Below are 20,000 nucleotides of genomic sequence, written 5' to 3'. Positions count from 1 at the left end.
TGATTCCATTGCTCTGGGCCCAAGTGAGGCAGCATACCATGAGGAGGGGACCCAGGGAAGGTAAGCTGCTCCACTCTGCTCATTGCAGGATCAGGAAGCAGAGAAGGAGGAGGAGGAAAACCACAGGGAAGACTCAAACTTCTTGAGTATGTCCCCAATGGCCTACCTCCTTCAACCACACCCCACCTACCTACAGTTACTACCCAGATATTCAGTGTGAACTTGGATGAGCTGATTAGGTTACAACTCTCATAATATAATCATTTTACTTCAAAATATTTCTGCATTAACATGCACTTTGAAGGGACACCTCATGTTCAAACCATAACAGTTATTAACATATCAAGAGAAACTTGAGGACTGAAACTTATTTCTAAAGCTCTTGCAGAGCATCAATTTCTGGATCAGGGATCTGTCAAAGGACAGAAACTATGTCAATTGCTTCACAAAGAAAGTTTATTATAAAGAATGGTTAATCATGTACCAGAGAACTGAAAGGGCAAAAAAAAAAAAAAAAAAAAAAAAAACAGGAGATAAAGAAATATCACAGAGGTAGTAACTCTGTGAAGCAGCTAATGCCCCTAGGGTGGGAACAAAGGGAAGAAGTTGATTAAAGAATTATGAGAACATGAAGCTGGGGCTGTCAAGAGGAGCGTCCACCAGCTGTGCTCATACCCCAGAGCCGGGCCTGAGGAGGCTGGTTCTAGCTGTGTAGAAAACTACAGAGAGGAAGCAACTGCTGTTACTGATGTTCAGTGTCACTACAGGTTGAAGAAGTGTGGCTGGTGAGAAGCTAAGAGGACCAGAAAGTGAATCAGAAAGTGAATAGAAAGAGCAAGTTTTTTCCCTCTCCAGTATTCAATCTCTCTCTAGTATGCCCTATTGTCAGAGCCTAACATGGAGACCACGGTTAAAAAAAAAAATGTTTTACTGTACAATGTTGAAGTATGTACAGTGTTGAAGAATGAGCTTACATCTGAAAGGAAACAGTTTAATAACCAGAAAATGAGTACTCTATCCTCAAAACAATAGGTAAATGTTTATTTTGCTGACTCAATTTTGGCATCATTTTCTCCAGAAAACTTTCCATGTACCTAGCAGAATACCCAGCTCCCAACAGGCTCTTGGTAAATGTTTTTGAGAAAATGAATGAATCATTTTCTTTTAAAAGAGAACAGTTCAGTCAGTTTTAATCATCAGAATCATGCTATTATCAGTAGGAATTTTTTAATTCAAACTAAATGGTAATAGAGTGGAGGAAAATACTTTATCTGAAAAGCAATCATTCCACAATAAGATGTCTTTTGAGGAATCAATCTCATTTCACTTTGAGATACACTTCCAAATGGGTTCCTTGATGAAACTTTGAAATGCAAAATTTGGAATTGTGACCAATACATTCATCATACATCCATACATAAATTAGATCCCCACTAACTCTGGAATTTGAAAGGAATCCTTGATGAATCATTCAATTAAAATACATTTCCTGACTGAAAATAATTACAGAGATATTTCTTTCAGAGGAGGATCAAATTGGGGTCACCATGTTCTCCAAAGGAGTACCTGTTGACCTAGGATTTTAACAAGTCCCCACTGTCACACAAAGAAAGAAATACATTTTCTTGTTTTCCAACTTTCCCTTTCCTACCAATAAAGTAAATCATCTTTACCTCTGTTTTCCAAAAAAGTCATTTTTCCTTCATTATCTTTTCCCATTATTGCAATATCATGACTGGTCACTATGGATGAAATTAATTAGCTCCGTTTATGTTTCTACAAATGGATTTTTCTAAGAATGACATATTTTCTCTATGTAGTTAAGTTCTCTAGTATATCCGTTGACAGTTTCTACCAGAGTAATTAAAGGAAAAAAAATATGCTCCCAAGGCTGGGGTTGTGGCTCAGTGGTGGAACACTCGCCTAGCACGTGTGGGGCACTGGGTTTGATCCTCAGCACCACATAAAAATAAATAAAATAAATAGATTGTGTTCATCTACAACTAAAAAAAATGTAAAAAAAAAAAAAATGCTCCCTAATAGAACCAGAGTAAACTATATTAAATAAGAGTTCAAATTTGTAATCAAATGTTACAAAGAATACAGGAATATTATGCAGTCGTGGAGTAAGCCCAGGAGAACATTCTTCTATTGTGGATAGAACTGTGAACCTTCAAAAAAACTAATAAAAAATATATTTAAAGTAAACAGGAGGTGGCAGGGAGTGGGAGAAGGAAAGATAGTGGACTGAGACAGACACCATTACCCTATGTACATATGTGATTACATGAATGATGTGAATCTACATTGTGTACAATCATAGAAATAAAATGTTGTACCCCATTTGTGTACAATGAATCAAAACACAATCTGTAAAAATAAAAAATAAAATGAAATAAAAAATAACAAAAAAGTAATCAGATTCAAATTTAAATTTTGCTCACTTATATGGTAAAATAGTGTAGCTGTATTATCTAAAATTAAATTAATAGCAAAGCTACTTGATTTCAGTAAACCAAAAGTAAAAGAGAGAAAAAATTGCTAACGAGAAATATAAAGAAAAAAGGGTAATAGGGAGGGGGCGTAATTAGTTAGGATGGTCAGGGAAGCCTCCCTCAGAAGTCACATTTTAGTAAAGACCTAGAGGATGTGTAGATGTGCAGTTAGAAGATTGTTCTCTGCAGAAGGAAAGGCAAGCACAACCCCCCTCACTGGGGATGGGCAGGAAGACCGGAAGGACACAGTAGGCTAAGTGAGAGGACAGTGAATGAGATCATGTGTGGACAAGGGAAACTCTGTAAGGTAGTTTAAGGATTTAGACTTTTTGAGTAGAACAAGGAAGCTCTTTGGAAGGTTTTGAATAAGTAGAATCTTGATCTACTTTCGTATGTCACATTATGACATATAGGTTAGGTCATGTGTCACATTCATCAGTTACATTATATTACCAGGATGACTTTCACTGCTATGTTGAGAAGAAATAGAAAAACATTTCATGGAAGAAGGGTTTCAAGGTGGAGTCAGGAAAGTCAGTAGGAGAGTATTGCAATTGCAGTAATCTAGGCAAGAACGGTAGTGACTTGGGTTGGGACAGGACTAGTAGAGAGGATAAGGAGTCAATTTCTGGGTAAGTTTTAAAGATATAGCCAGAAGATCCAGTGAGATCTGAACTTTATAAATTAAGTACATCCTCTTTCAAAAAATAATCATATTTATTGTTTGGGAATATATAATTAGATATAAAAGTGAATGCTTAATCAAAATGAAAAAAGAAACTATAAAATTTAAATTGTGAACAAAAACAAAATATAATTTCAAAAGATGACAAGTGCCATAGCCATCACAAAATCCAGGCAATTAACATGACAGCACACATATAATGCTTTCCCCTACATTTTGGCTTCATATTCTTTGACAGCCTTTTCACATAACAAATATTTTGTAATATAATTTTCTGTGGAAATAAAAACAATCCAGTCTGTCCTCTAATGTCGTCTTCTTTACTAATAGTTTGGAAATTCAGTTTTATGATCTTTCACTGATACACATTATAAAATTTTAGGATTGCTGTAAGATTTGGGGAAACCTCCGTATGTTTCATGCCTCGTTTCTCTTCCACCGTCTGTATACTTCTGGTGCCAGGAACCGGACTTGAGTATGTCCTCTGTACCCACACCTTCATGCAGCAGTCAACTGGGTTTAGCACTGTGGTAGGAGGAGTCTTTCCAGAAACCACTTCTAAGTCAAATGACTAGCACCAAGTTAACTATATGCAGAAATTATTTGCAAATCACATAAATGTATTCCACCACATCTGTTTTAAAGGTCTTTCCATGCAACTTCCTTTTAGCTAGTGCCCCAAAATGCCTGTGACCATTTTATCACATGCGACATTAGAGAAATTGCAACAAGGGAGAGTCAGGATGAAAATTATAATTAAACTTCTTACTTTTTCGCAGCATTTCAAGCCTAAACATATGCCTGTTACTTTCCAATTACTGAATTGTAACAAAATACCATAAATTTAGTGAATTGAAGCAATACAGAATTACTATCTTAGAGTTCTAGAGGTAGAAGTCCTAAAATCAAGATCTCATCAGGGCTTTACTCCTTCCACAGGATGTGAAGGAAAAGTCATTTCCCCTCTTTGCCCAGCTTCTGGGGGAACCCACATTGCTTAGCTCACGGCCCCTTCCTTACACATTTTTTCTCTGCTTCTCTCATCACATCTTCTCTACCTTCGCTGACCCTCCTGTCTCTAATAATCACCCTGTGATTAAGCTGGACTCACTCAGATGATACAGGACAAATTCTCCATCTCAATATCCTTAAAATAATTGCAATCTGTAACATTTCTTTTCCGTGTTAGAGAATATATTCATATGTTCTGGGAATTAAAATATGGAGATCTTTGGTGAGTCATTATTCAACCTTCAATAATGACTAAGAATTGAGACCATACAAAAGCTTTCCCACAAATGTATATAACAACATTATTGAAAACAGGCAGAGTGGAAACAATTCAAATGTCCACAGATGGATAAATGGATGACCATAATGTGATGTGACATATCAATACAATGGGATAGTGTTCAGCAACAAAAATGAAGGACTGGCATGAGCCGCAACATGGACAAACCCTGAAAGCATTATGCTAACTGAAAGAAGCCAGAAACAGAAGACCATGTATTATATGATACAGAAGGCTATTTATACAAAATTCAGAGGTGGACAAATCCCCAGTGACAGGAAGGAGACTGGTGCTTGCCAGGGGATGAAGGGAGAAGAGAATAGGGAGAAGGAGTATGGATTTTGTGGGAAATGAAAATACAGCGGAATTCAGTAGTGATGATGATTGATAACTATGTGAATAGCTAAAAACAGATGAAATTTGTGGCATGTGATTTATATTTTAATTTTTAAGTCTTAAAAATAAATCTTAACAGTTATGTGCCACATAACATTTTGGTCAACAACTGACAAGATACACGTTTCTGGTCCCATAAGATTATAATGGAGCTAAAAATTTTTCATTACCTAATATTTTTACTGTCCTTTTCTATGTTTGGATACACAGATACTTAATATTGCTACAGCTGCCTACAGTGTTCAATATAATAACACACTGAATAGATTCTAGGAGCAAAGGGTCGTATCATATAACTCAGGTATGTATTTGGCATACCATTTATGTTAGCATAAGCACATGCTATGATATTCACACGATCACCAGTGTCTTATCTCAAAACACTTCTTTTTTGTTAAGAAATGCATGATTTCTGTTACTTTTGTAAATTTCACAAAAACATATGGCCATTTGAATGTTTTGCCAGGCTACCTCCCAGAGTCTGGAAAGGTGTTCATGCAAACAGTGAGCCTTAAATCTTAGGCTTAGTAACTTCAAGGTAAACCTGCCTCTAGGAAGAAGCAACAGGATTTGTGGGTGTCAGAGATGAAGAGGAGGGTAATTAAGGATAACTTCAAGATGTGAGACCCATGCAACCAAAGGATGAAATTTCTAGTTCTAATAGATTGTAACAGATGAACTTTGTTCCATTTTTATCTGTTTATTATCATGGTAAAGGAAAAAACACACACAGCATGAGATCTACCCTATTAAATTTCTACATGTACATTACACTATTGTTAAAAAGAAACCCAACATTGTTCAGTAGATCCCTAGAATTTTCTCATCTTGCATGATTGAAACTTTTTATCTATTGAACTTTGACTCCCCAGTTTCCCTTCGCCCCAGTCTCTGAGAGCAACACCCACTTTCTGCTACTATAGATTTCACTACTTGAGATACATCATCTAAGTGGAATTGTGCAGTATTTACTTTTCTGTGACTGATTTTCTTCACTTACAATAATGTCCCTGGGAATCACCCAAGTTTTTTGCATATGACTGTATTTCCTTCCTTCTTAAGGACAAATAATATTTCACTGTAGGTGTATACCACTCATCCATCGATCCATTCATTTATCAGTGGACATATAGGATGTTTATCCTTTCACCCAGCAATTGACATTTAGGTTGCTTCCACATCTTAGCTATTGTGAATAATGCTAATCAATTTGTAAGGACAAATATATTTTTGAGATCCCGATTTCAGTTACTTTGGAAAAACACCAAAGTACAATGCATGAATCACCTGGTAGTTTTATTTTTAATTTTTGCAAAGTTTCCATACTGTTTTCCATAGCAGCTATACCATTTTACACTCACACTAACAATGCACAATAGTCTCAGTTTCTCTACATCCTCACCAAAATGTTTTATTTGATAATAGCCAAATTCTAAGAGGTGAGAGAAGACAGCTCATTGTGGTTTTGATTTGAATTTCCCTGATTATTAATAATGTTAAGAATCTTGACATATATTTGTTAGCCATTTCTATGTTTTCTTTGGAAAAAAATGTATGTTCACGTCCTTTGCCTAATTTTTTAAACAAGAAAAAATTTTGAATAATATTAATATCAAAATAAAGTTTAACACAAAAGTTGAAAAAAAATGGAAGATGAATCATTCACCTTCACAGAAGAATTTTCAATGTATCTAAACTAAAGTTCTGAAAAAGATATGATAAAATGCCAATGTTTGTTACCTCCAGTTAGGTTGGTATACAGCAGGTTTTTGTTTGAGCCATTTTTATTTATTCATTTTTAATAATGATTAGTAATGCTATAAATCTATTGGGTACAAAGTGATATTTTCATGTAATATAAATTGTGGAGTGATTAAATCAAACTGATTTACATACTCATCACTTCACATGCTTAGCCTTTGTTTTGGTGAGAACATTTTACACTATTAGTAGTTTTCAAAAATACAATGCTTTATTATCAACTACATCACTAGGCTGCGAAAGAAATCACTAGACATTATTCCTCCCATCTAATTGAAATGTTGTACCCATTAACCAGCATCTCCCCATTCCTATGCCTTGCCACCTGCATCCCTAATAATTACCATTCTAATCTCTGTCTATTGGACTTTTTGAGATTCTCATGTACATGTAAATGCTTTTGAGGCACTTTTTGTTTCAACTGAAAGCACTCCCTTTGGCATTTCTCGTAAGGCAAGTCTAGTGGGATTAACTCGCCCAACTGAGCCATTCAAGCTGTATACAGTTCCATTTCCTCTGGTGAATTTTCCCCTATTCTACTCTTCCTGAACACACACACAGGGTGCTTGCTACATATTGGTTGTGGCAAATGAGGAGGTGGATATATAAAGAAGACTTCATTTGAGGTCTTTAGGAAAGTGGGTGACAGTACAGGGCCCTTCTTTAAATAACAGCTCGGTAATTCACGCCTGGGTGATCAGTGCTGTGACTGATGTGTCCACTGTACTATGAATCCCTCCAGTTGAGCTTCAAAGTCTACACAGAGTTCCTCAACCCACCATCTCCTTGAGCCATTTTATGTATTTGCCAACAAGTTGTGGATGAAGAATTCTTGATGAAGACACCACATCTATATTGATTGTGCTGGCCTGAAGTTAGCTGGAACACCACCTTCTTCTTTATCTGACCCTGCCACTCATGTTAGAAGTTAGTTAGGGCAGATCTTTAATGAGCAGTCTCAGCTAGTGAGAGATCTCTATGTCCTTAGCCCTGAATGTCTAGAAACCCTTCAGTTGCTCCTTATGGACAAACTATAGGCTATTTGCTCCCAATCCCTGCTGTTCCAAGTTTGGAGATTCTCTTTGTTTAAATTGCCAAACTGATTATATCGCTCTTTAGTTACAAAAGTAGTTGTAACACAGAAGAATAAAGAGGAAACAGATCATGTGCATGTACAAATATGTAATAATTAACCCCATCATTATGTATAATGCTCCAAAAAATATGGAAATATTAAAAAATAAGAAACCAAAACTATGTTAAAAGAAGAAACAGAAAATTCCCCCTACCAGCTTCCTAGACCCACTCCCCAGAGGTAAGCATGGTTGAATATCTATCATGTCATATTTTTCTATGCATTACAAATGTGCACATGCATTGCATTTTTTTCACATAAAAATATATATAAACAATGTATATCTTTTATAATTTTTAAAAATGTATATATGGTGTTCTACTGCAGCCATTCCCTTGTTTATTTAATCTATAATCTATTGGTGGACATCTATGTTGTTTCCAATATTTTGGCATTTTGATGATGCAATGATCAACTTACTTTTACACTTACTTGATTATTGGATAAGGGATATACATATTTTTTTTTAATAGACACTGTGTATTTTCCCTCCCAAAAGTAATACTAAGCTATACAAACTTTTGGAGCTTATTAGAGAAACCAAGCAATTCTGATTTCCCAGTGAGACCCTTTTTGGTTTGCTCTAAGTCACAGGTGACTAACACTGAACTTAAAAAAAAAAAATCTAATTAAATTTACTTTGCTTCTTCTGCAAAATTCTCAAGGTTTATGACTTCTTTTGGTTTTATCCTTTCCTGTTCACTGGAAGCAACCATTTTTCCTTCCATTAATTTTGTTTTGTTTTCGTTTTGTCATTTCAGTGGAATTTGGGGAGAGATGGAATATAAACTCCTGTTAACATCTGAGTAATTTGCTGTTTATTCATTCACTGTACATTCACCCTATGCAGAATTGAGGATACAAAGATTAATTAAGCACCCATTTGGCTTTTAGAAATTTCTAATAAGAGTAATTAATGCAAATGAGAGTGCCACAATTAACAGACAGGTAGGTAGGCAAATAAATAAGACAGCAGATAGGAGAACTGAAGGATGATTTTTGAGGAGAGACAGGGAGAGAGACCAGGTCATGCAGCTACAAAGAGTGAAAGAGAAGAGCAGACGTGGAGAGCCTGAGGTAAGGAAATAGGCTACAGAACAGATCATTTCATAGAATAAAGGTAGGCAAGGTTAGAAAAAGAAACTTAACTTAGGGTACCAGAGACTTTGACCACCATGCTAAGGATTTTGTATTCACCCCATGAATGACAGACAGTCTCAAAGGTTAAGACTAATCTGTTGAATCATACATTTTAAATTTTGCTCTGATATGAAGGATAAATGAATCACTCAAGAATTTTTTCTTTTTTTTACTCAATATTTTTATTGATGTTATTAGGTATCTGACACTGTGATACGAGATAGACCAAAATGAGTGATAAGTGAACATTTTTTATACTAGTTAAGGAAATACGCAGCTAGAAGTACGGTAAAAATGGAAAAAAGAAAGTAGAAAAGGGTAGATTTATGGGGAGGTAGACAAAAGGAAAAAATGGACATTTGATTTTGGTTCTAATTTGGATTATTTGGTATTGTTAAAATTGAAATAAGATATATATATATGACAATACCAAAATGATGAGATATATATATATATATATAGATAGGTAGATATAGATAGATGATAGATAGATAGATAGATAGATAGATAATCAGGAAGAAGAAGTTGAATAAAAGATGAAGCAGTTCTGAGCACACTGAGTTTGAATTACTTTTGAAACATGCAGGCAGAAATATCTAAAAGAGAAATATGGATCTACAACTTGGTAAATGTATCTGAGCTATAAATATTTGAAAATACTTGTTGATAAATAAATAAAAATAATGTTAATAACTATTTGAGATCACTGGTGTAGTTGGCCTTATATTAATGGAAAAAGAGGAAAATTATTCACAATCAGAATAAAAGAGGGTGTGGAAAATAACAAATATATAAATTTGCATAAACTTTCAGGTACTATACAGTATAACTAATAATAATTGCTACTGCTGAATAATTGAACCAAATTACTGTTATTATGTAAGTTCCACAAAATCAGGGAATTTGTTCCCTTTGTTCTACAGTGTATCCCAGAACTCAGAACATTGCCAAACATTTGGCAGGTTTTCAGGAAATATTTTTTCTTCTCTAGATGTATTTATTAACATGTATTATACATATGAATTTGTAATGAGAATGGATTAGGGATCATGATTTTTCTTCATGTAAACTCTGACAAACCTCTTCAATAGCCACATTGTTGAATTTGTACAACTACTTCTTCAACTCTAAAAAATAAAAGGCTTCTTCCTAAAATTTATAGCTCACAGAAGATTACAGCAATCAGTCATCATGTCTTAAATGTTCAGTTGATTTTTCAGGGTGGTTGCAATTTTTTTCATCCCAGGTGCACATTTTTATATTATGTTAATAAGATAGAAACCCAAATTTAAGAAAATATTTACAGTTAATGTAGAGAAAACAAAAAGAAGCATGCATTTGCGGTAAGGTTCCCAAGGGGCTAGGATAGCATTACTCATGTTCAGACACCTCCAACATCTTCACAGCGTGGCCTCTGATTGTCAACAGGGACAATTTTCTCATATGCTTAACTGATGTCAGCATAGCAGAGAAAACCCCAGTGGTATATAGTCCTCCTGCATGCTATTGGAGGCCTCTTTTTGTGAACAAAAAGAGTCTATGTCTGTCAACAGAAAATTTTTGAAGTCTTGCCATTTGCCAGGAATTGTCTGCATGTGAGTGACTTATAAAGAAGTATGAAGTATGCCCCTGCAAGAAAAGTATGTTTTTTGAGGAGACAAGCCATGAAATGTAATATATAATAAAGCATCAAATGAGTTGTCTAAAAATAAATGCTATACTGAGATGTAGTACCCATCCGCCTCATTTACCTTCCTAAGCATTTCCCTGAACCCATGACCATAACAAAAATCAACTTTCTCATTCTCTGCACTGAAGAATTTAACTGTCTGCTGTCCTCCACATGTGCAGAATGCCTTCCTGCTTCTGTGCCCTGCTTCTGTGTACTAATTCTTCCTTCCAGTATGCCCTTGCTTTTACTCATCCTCAACTTTATATCAGAGTTTGTAAATCTTACCCTTTCCTCAACACCCAGCTCAAATGCAGCATCTTCTCAAAAATTCTCGATTTTATTAACTAGAAACAATCTCTTCCTGAACTCTCTAAACTCCTCTATTAAGAGACCTTAGCACCCATATTTTATGCCACAAAGCTACTGTTAGCAAATACAAGAAGATAGAGATACTACCTTGTACTATATCAGATCATAATGGATTGAAATTAGAAATAAATGACAGAATAAAAAACAGAAACTTCTCCAATACCTGGAGATTAAATAATACACTATTATATGATGAATGGATAACAGAAGACATCAGGAGGGAAATAAAAAAATTCTTACAAGTAAACGAGAACAAAGACACATCATATCAAAATCTCTGGGACACTAGGAAAGCAGTACTTAGAGGAAGATTTATTTCATGGGGTGCATTCAACAAAAGAAGTAGAAATCAACAAATACACGACTTAACACAGCTCAAAGCCCTAGAAAAAGAAGAGCAGACCAATACCAAAAGTAGTAGAAGATAGGATATAGTTAAAATCAGAGCCCAAATCAACGAAATTGAAACAAAAGAAACAATTGGAAAAATTAACAAAATAAATAGTTGGTTCTTTGAAAAAATAAACAAAATTGATAAACCCTTAGCCACACTAACAAAGAGAAAGAGGGAGAAAACCCAAATTACTAAAATTCGGAATGACCAAGGAAATATCACAACAGACACGACTGAAATACAAAACATAATTAGAAGCTATTTTGAAAATCTATACTCCAACAAAACAGAAAACCTTGAAGACATCAACAAGTTTCTAGAGACATATGAATTACCTAAACTGAACGAGGAGGACATACACAATTTAAATAAATCAATTTCAAGCAATGAAATAGAAGAGGTCATCAAAAGCCTACCAACAAAGAAAAGTCCGGGACCAGATGGGTTCTCAGTTGAGTTCTACAAAACCTTTAAAGAAGAGCTCATTCTAATACTCCTCAAAGTATTCCATGAAATAGAAGAGGAGGGAACCCTCCCAAACTTGTTCTATGAAGCCAATATCACCCTGATACCTAAACCAGATAGAGACACATCGAGGAAAGAAAATTTCAGACCAATATCCTTAATGAACATCGATGCAAAAATTCTCAACAAAATTTTAGCAAATTGCATACAAAAATATATTAAAAAGATAGTGCACCACGATCAAGTGGGTTTCATCCCAGGGATGCAATAAATGTCATTCACCATATCAACAGACTTAAAGTTAAGAATCACATGATTCCCGTAGGAACAGGGCGGGCAGGGAGCTGGTGTTCATCTCTCTGCTACAATATTGTTCCGCCACAAAGCAAAGAGTCCCAGCCCTCCTCCTGATCCTGGGATTTCAATCGATCCTGCAGTGTCAAAAAATTATGAAATCTGTATTTTCCCATCGACTCGCTTAGGATTTCACCTGAGGTAATGACCCCAGGATCACAATTTTGTGGCTACCGATGAGAGACAAGTAAATTCCTCCGCGGGAAACGGTTCCGGCCACGAGCCTATAAAAAACCCCGTGGCTGGCGCTGCTGTCTTTTCAGTCGGGCGCTGAGTGGTTCATTGGATCATGTCTGGTAGCTCGGCGGATTATAACAGAGAACATGGAGGCCCAGAGGGAATGGACCCCGATGGTGTCATTAAGAGCAACTGGAATGAGATTGTTGATAACTTTGATGATATGAATTTAAAGGAGTCTCTTCTTCGGGGCATCTATGCTTATGGTTTTGAGAAGCCTTCAGCTATTCAGCAGAGAGCTATTATTCCCTGTATTAAAGATCCAAAAGGTGATTCTGGCACTTGGAGACTATATGGGAGCAACTTGTCATGCCTGCATTGGTGGAACAAATGTTCGAAATGAAATGCAAAAACTGCAGGCCGAAGCACCACATATTGTTGTTGGTACACCAGGGAGAGTGTTTGATATGTTAAATAGAAGATACCTTTCTCCAAAATGGATCAAAATGTTTGTTTTGGACGAAGCAGATGAAATGTTAAGCCGAGGGTTTAAGGATCAAATCTATGAGATTTTTCAAAAATTAAATACAAGTATTCAGGTTGTGTTGCTTTCTGCCACAATGCCAACTGATGTGTTGGAAGTGACCAAAAAATTTATGAGATCCTATTCGAATTCTGGTGAAGAAGGAAGAATTGACCCTTGAAGGAATCAAACAATTTTACATTAATGTTGAAAGAGAGGAATGGAAGTTGGACACACTTTGTGACTTATACAAGACACTGACCATTACACAAGCTGTTATTTTTCTCAATACAAGGCGCAAAGTGGACTGGCTCACAGAGAAAATGCATGCCAGGGACTTCACAGTTTCTGCTCTGCATGGTGACATGGACCAGAAAGAGAGAGATGTTATCATGAGAGAATTCCGATCAGGGTCAAGCCGAGTTCTGATCACTACTGACTTGTTGGCTTGTGGGATTGATGTACAAAAAGTGTCTTTGGTTATAAACTATGATCTACCTACCAATCGTGAAAACTATATTCACAGAATTGGCAGAGGGGGTCGATTTGGGAGGAAAGGTGTGGCTATAAACTTTGTTACTGAAGAAGACAAGAGGATTCTTCGTGACATTGAGACTTTCTACAATACTACAGTGGAGGAAATGCCCATGAATGTGGCTGACCTTATTTAATTCCTGGGATGAGATAGATTTGAATGCAGTGCTCGCTGTTGCTGAATAGGCGATCACAACGTGCATTGTGCTTCTTTGGGAATATTTGAATCTTGTCTCAATGCTCATAACAGATCAGAAATACAGATTTCGATAGCAAAGCGACATTAGTCATGAGCTCTTGTGAGGAAAGTCATTGGCTTTATCCTCTTTAGAGTTAGACTGTTGGGGTGGGTATAAAAAGATGGGGTCTGTAAAATCTTTCTTTCTTAGAAATTTATTTCCTAGTTCTGTAGAAATGGTTGTATTAGATGTTCTCTATCATTTAATAATATACTTGTGGACTAAAAGATATAAGTGCTGTATAAAATCAGCCAATTATGTTAAACTAGCATGTCTGCCTTTATTGTGTTTGTCATTAGCCTGAATGGAAAGTCCTTTAAAATTGATTTTTTTAGAAAGCATTTGAATGCATTTTGTTTGGTATTGTATTTATTCAATAAAGTATTTAATTAGTAAAAAAAAAAAAGAATCACATGATTATTTCAATAGATGCAGAAAAAGCATTTGATAAAATACAGCACCCTTCATGCTCAAAACACTAGAAAAACTGGGGTAGTGGGAACATTCCTTAACATTGTAAAGGCCATTTACACTAAGCCCATGGCCAATATCATTCTAAATGGTGAAAAACTGAAAACATTCCCCCTAAAAACTGGAACAAGGCAGGGATGCCCTCTTTCACCACTTCTATTCAACATCGTCCTTGAAACTCTAGCCAGAGCAATTAGACAGACCAAAGAAATTAAAGGAATACGAATTGGAAAAGAACTCAAACTATCCCTGTTCACTGATGACATGATTATATATTTAGAGGAACCGGGAAATTCCACCAGAAAACTTTTAGAACTCATAAGTGAATTCAGTAAAGTAGCGGGATATAAGATCAATGCTCATAAATTCAATGCATTTTTATACATAAGTGATGAATCTTCAGAAAGAGAAATTAGGAAAACTACCCCATTCACAATAGCATTGAAAAAAATAAAATACTTGGGAATCAATCTCACAAAAGAGGTGAAAGACCTCTACAATGAGAACTACAGAACACTAAAGAAAGAAATTAAAGAAAACCTTAGAAGATGGAAAGATCTCCCGTGTTCTTGGATAGGAAGAATTAATATTGTCAAAATGGCTATACTACCTAAAGTGCTATACAGATTCAATGCAATTCCAATTAAAATCCCAATGATGTACCTTATAAAAATAGAGCAAGCAATTATGAAATTCATCTGGAAGAATAAAAAACCCAGAATAGCTAAAGCAATCCTCAGTAGAAAGAACGAAGCAGGGGGTATCGCAATACCAGATCTTCAACACTATTACAAAGCAATAGTAACAAAAACGGCATGGTATTGGTACCAAAATAGAAAGGTGGATCAATGGTACAGAATAGAGGACATGGACACAAACCCAAATAAATACAATTTTCTCATACTAGACAAAGGGGCCAAAAATATGCAATGGAGAAAAGATAGCCTCTTCAACAAATGGTGCTGGGAAAACTGGAAAACCATGTGCAACAGAATGAAATTAAACCCCTATCTCTCACCCTACACAAAACTCAACTCAAAATGGATCAAGGACCTCGGAATCAGACCAGAGACCCTGCATCTTATAGAAGAAAAAGTAGGTCCAAACCTTCAACTTGTTGGCTTAGGATCAGACTTCCTTAACAGGACTCCCATAGCACAAGAAATAAAAGCAAGAATCAGCAACTGGGATAGATTCAAACTAAAAAACTTTCTCTCAGCAAAGTAAACTATCAGTAATGTGAAGAGAGAGCCTACAGAGTGGGAGAATATCTTTGCCACTCATACTTCAGATAGAGCGCTAATTTCCAGAATCTATAAAGAACTCAAAAAACTACACCAAGAATGCAAATAATCCAGTCAACAAATGGGCTAAGGAAATGAACAGACACTTCACAGAAGAAGATCTACAAGCAATCAACAGATATATGAAAAAATGTTCAACATCTCTAGTAATAAGAGAAATGCAAATCAAAACTACCCTAAGATTTCATCTCACCCCAATTAGAATGGCAATTATCAAGAACACAAGCATCAATAGGTGTTGGCAAGAATGTGGGGAAAAAGGTACACTCATACGTTGCTGGTGGGGTTGCAAATTAGTGCAGCCACTCTGGAAAGCAGTATGGAGATTCCTCAGAAAGCTTGGAATGGAACCACCATTTGACCCAGCTATCCCACTCCTTGGCCTATATCCAAAGGACTTAAAATCAGCATACTACAGAGATTCAGCCACATCAATGTTCATTGCTGCTCAATTTACCATAGCCAGATTGTGGAACCAACCTAGATGTCCTTCAGTTGATGAATGGATAAAGAAACTGTGGCATATATATACAATGGAATATTACTCCACCATGAAGAATGATAAAATTATGGCATTTGCAGGAAAATGGATGAAATTGGAGAATATCATGCTAAGTGAGATAAGCCAATCTCAAAAAACTAAAGGACGAATGATCTCGCTGATAAGCGGATGAGGACATATAATGGGGGGTAGGAGGGGTTAGCGTTAGGGGGGTTAGGTTTAGGGTTAGGGATAAGGAGGGTGATAAGAATGGAGGAAGGAAGGACTGTATAGAGGGAAAAGAGGGGTGGGAGGGGTGGGGGGCAAGGGAAAAAAAATAACAGAATGAATCAAACAACATTGCCCTATGTAAATTTATGATTACACAAATGGTATGCCTTGACTCCATGTACAAATAGAGAAACAACATGTATCCCATTTGTTTACAATAATAAAAAAAAAAAAGAGAACTTAGCACATCCATTATTTTTTGCTTTATGTCATAGGGGCATGATCATAGCACACAACCTTCCCTCTCCTTCCTCTACTGATAAGTGAATATTTTACCTTCAGGGACCTTAAGCCATGGCAACCCTGTAAGGCTAACTTGTGGTTTTAGTGCATCTAGTAATATTGACTCTTTCCATCTAGTTCCATCCCTAAACCATCTCACAAAACTATTCTATTTTTTAACATGTAATAATTATAAAGTATTAAATTTGTACTGTGTTAACTAGGAAATCTGTGCATCCAGTAATCCTATGACCAAGCAGTATCTATTAAAAGATGTATCTTCAGGTTATCATCAATACTTATATTTATTTGAAATTCTAATTGAGTAGGTTCCATATGAAACCTGGGAACCTGCATTTAATCAAACTCTGGGTTTACACACTTGAGATGTTCACTGCTGCCAGCCAAGTACTAGGATTTCTCCCAATAAAACTCCCCCAGTGATTTTATCCATGGTAGATTGAAAATGGTAGCTAGTTAATAAATGTTTATCAAATAAATGCTTTCTTTATTTGATCTTTCAAATTATAAGCATCTTAAGGGAAGAGCATGTGACAACTTAATCTGTGTTTCCTCCTTTGTGCATATGGCCTAGTAGATTTTCGAACACTGTGGAATTTGTGCATGTTAATGGGATGATTTATGACTAGGGTAATTAAGAAAAGCTTTCCCCAATGCACAGAATTTTCTGGACCTTGAAAAATGAGCTGAATTTGGATGCGGGGGGCATTCTAGTCAGAAAGTGACATAATCAACAAAAAAGAGTTGAGGAAATACAAGCATACTGAAGGTTGATAGTTAGATTAGTTTAATAAGAGCCAAAGGTTCTATGGCAGAGGAATGAGAGATGAGGCTGCCTCCCCACTGTATAAAATAAACATTTGTTAGCAGAACCCTAATTTTCATTTTAATTTAATAAGAGGAAAAATAAGTGATTTTGATATGACTAATGACCGACAAGGGATCCATGGTACTACCTTGGCAAGCATCCACCTCCATGGCACATGTAGAAAGACAAGATTTAGTACAGAATCAACCTGCCCAAGCATCTGTTCAGAACTCCATATGAAAAAGAAAAAATAGACCAAAGCATATGCTACAAGTTGAAGTCTGGACAACTTTTTTTTTCATATCGAGTTGGTAAGAATTCACATTTTTAGCCAAAACTCTTATTGGCTTGCTCATGTGAACTTGAATATGAAATAAGCACAATAATAATTCTTTAAAAGTTAATTTTTAAAAACTTTCTGTTCACACATAAAGAAAAGATTAAATTCTTACAAAAATGATAATTATGATTATTTTAAAGTATATTCCTTTGGTTTCATGACACAGCCAGCATCAGCTTATAGATCTATAATTAATTCACTTGTACACTTACTCATTCACCAGATAAATAGTTATTAGCAATCTACTGCTTGTAAACCACTATACACAAAATATTAATGGTAAATTTCCACATACATGATACAAACTAAAGAAATGTTCTTACATAGAAGAGGGGTTGATGTGAAAATTAACATTGACAGGTTATGAATCATTCTCTCATTCCACAATTCTTGAATAAATGAAAATTGTTACGTGACTGGGCCCGGTTCTCCTGTGGTCCTCACACTGAGCACAGTGCTCCATATGTAATCAGTGCTCAGTAAGTATTTGTTGGATAAATACATTTATTGATCACTATTTCAGGCTCTCAGGATGCAAAAGTAAAGTGGGAGCAGAAATAACCCTGCCTTCACTGACTCACAGTCTTGTGAGGGAGACAAAAATTAACAAGTGCACTGGGAAATGTGGAATTGACTTTTCAGTCTTGACAAGTGTGAAGGAGCTTCTGATGGAATCTGGCCTGGTGTCAAAGATTCTCCTGAAGAAGTGACCCTATCATCTAAAGAATGAAGAGCCATTAACCAGGCAGAGAGAAGGAGGAAGAGCTCTGCAGGCAGAAGAGGAAGCAGGAGGAGACTCCTGAGCATACGGTGGCTGTAAATGTGAATGGAGAACTAGGTAGGCAGGGTGAACATCTGGGAAATCAGTTTGAGTTCCATTACTAAAATATTAGTCAAGATTATTTAAGGAATATCTCATTTGAAATGGATGAAATACAAATTGATTTGATAAAACCGGTATGTTTACAATTGACATTTTGGTTCCAGTTACAACATCAAAACTCAATGCTCATCTGTAATATAAAAGAAAAATTTGCCTGATAAAACAAATTTTTTAATGACAAGCAAAACAATTGAGCATGTAATTTCAAATTATCTAACCTTGATCCCTGTGCCAATAAATATTATGATTTTACTAACTTACACAGCATCAATTAGCTCTCAAATGGAGGTTAATAAAGGAATCAAACAATATCAAAATAATAATTTGGGTGTGCTGATGTAGAACTATATTGACAAATTAATATACCCTGGCAAACAGTTCATTCAATTATTATGGAAAACTAATAAATATATATATATATATATATATATATATAATTGGTGTAGTTCACATGATAGAATTCATACAGAGAAAAAGAAAGCTGAGACTTTTGAAGAGCAATTATTGAATGTGGAAATAATAGCATATTTAAAACATGACCAGAGAAACAGTTAGCTTTTAATATCAGGTGACTAATATTATTTTCCTTAATTCATTTACTTTTTCCTTTGGCATGTATACTATTCTAATTTTTATAATATTTAGCTCTGAATTTTATATCTCTCTCTACTAACCTATATATAACATGTTGTCTGAAATCATATTTTAATGATCTTATGTTTTTCTGCTCCCACATGCACATAGTATCCACAAGACAGTGCTGGAAATGAGGTTGGTGCTTGCCAAATATTTGTTAAATTTTTGGAAGTAGTCTATTAGAATATTTCCAATAAAGATTATAAATTTAAATACTTATAATGAAAAGAATCATAAGTTCTTAGGTTTAGTTTAGTATTATTATTTGAATAATAAGGTTTACGGATAGATGGTAGAGAAGGCTATAAATTTTCTCTTACCAGCTTATTTTGTTTATGTGTGAAATGGAAAGCAAAAAAATAAATATCCAGCAGTACTCACACTAGTTGTATTCTAACCTGATCTTTAATTGGCAACAATTTCATAAAATGAGAGTAATAATTACACAGTAAAAATAGAAGATGTTTTCAAAAGTAATAAAACTCACTGTAATATACTCAGGAATAACAGAATAAAACAAATGCAAAAACTTAATAACTCAAGTTCCACTTAACCCATAAAATTCTGTGTTTAAAAGTATTTACATTCTTCAATATGCAGTTTAGAGCCCACGAAGGATATCACGTACCATCTTATTGACCGACATAGCATTGCTAAGCAGGAAGGTTAAGGAGGGGAAGGAGAAGTATTTCCCTTTCTCTAATGGAGAAACTAAAGCACAGAACTATTGAAGGTTTCCACTGATGACACTAATCTTTTTATTTTTCATTTAACAGATACTATAAAGCATTCACTGTGTATCTACTAGGCTAAATAGAAGGCTAGTCATGACTCAGTTTAGCATTTTCTATCTCCCATAAATTGATGACAGGATTTATTTGGGATCCAAACATGAATATGCTTTTATCATGAC

The 20,000-nt window shown here is 35.4% G+C and overlaps 1 protein-coding gene and 1 pseudogene across 1 annotated transcript in view; both read left to right on the top strand.

Moving 5' to 3' along the window:
- The window catches only part of Lrrc7 (leucine rich repeat containing 7), a 518,752-nt gene that overhangs the window by 347,163 nt on the left and 151,589 nt on the right, over positions 1 to 20,000 (top strand). The window lies entirely within an intron of this gene.
- On the top strand, positions 12,447 to 13,926 carry LOC124960460 (eukaryotic initiation factor 4A-II-like; annotated as a pseudogene).

Source organism: Sciurus carolinensis, chromosome 1 (assembly GCF_902686445.1).
Source record: "Sciurus carolinensis chromosome 1, mSciCar1.2, whole genome shotgun sequence".
NCBI classification, from domain to species: Eukaryota; Metazoa; Chordata; class Mammalia; order Rodentia; family Sciuridae; genus Sciurus; species Sciurus carolinensis.
This window is presented reverse-complemented; position numbering and strand designations above follow the sequence as displayed.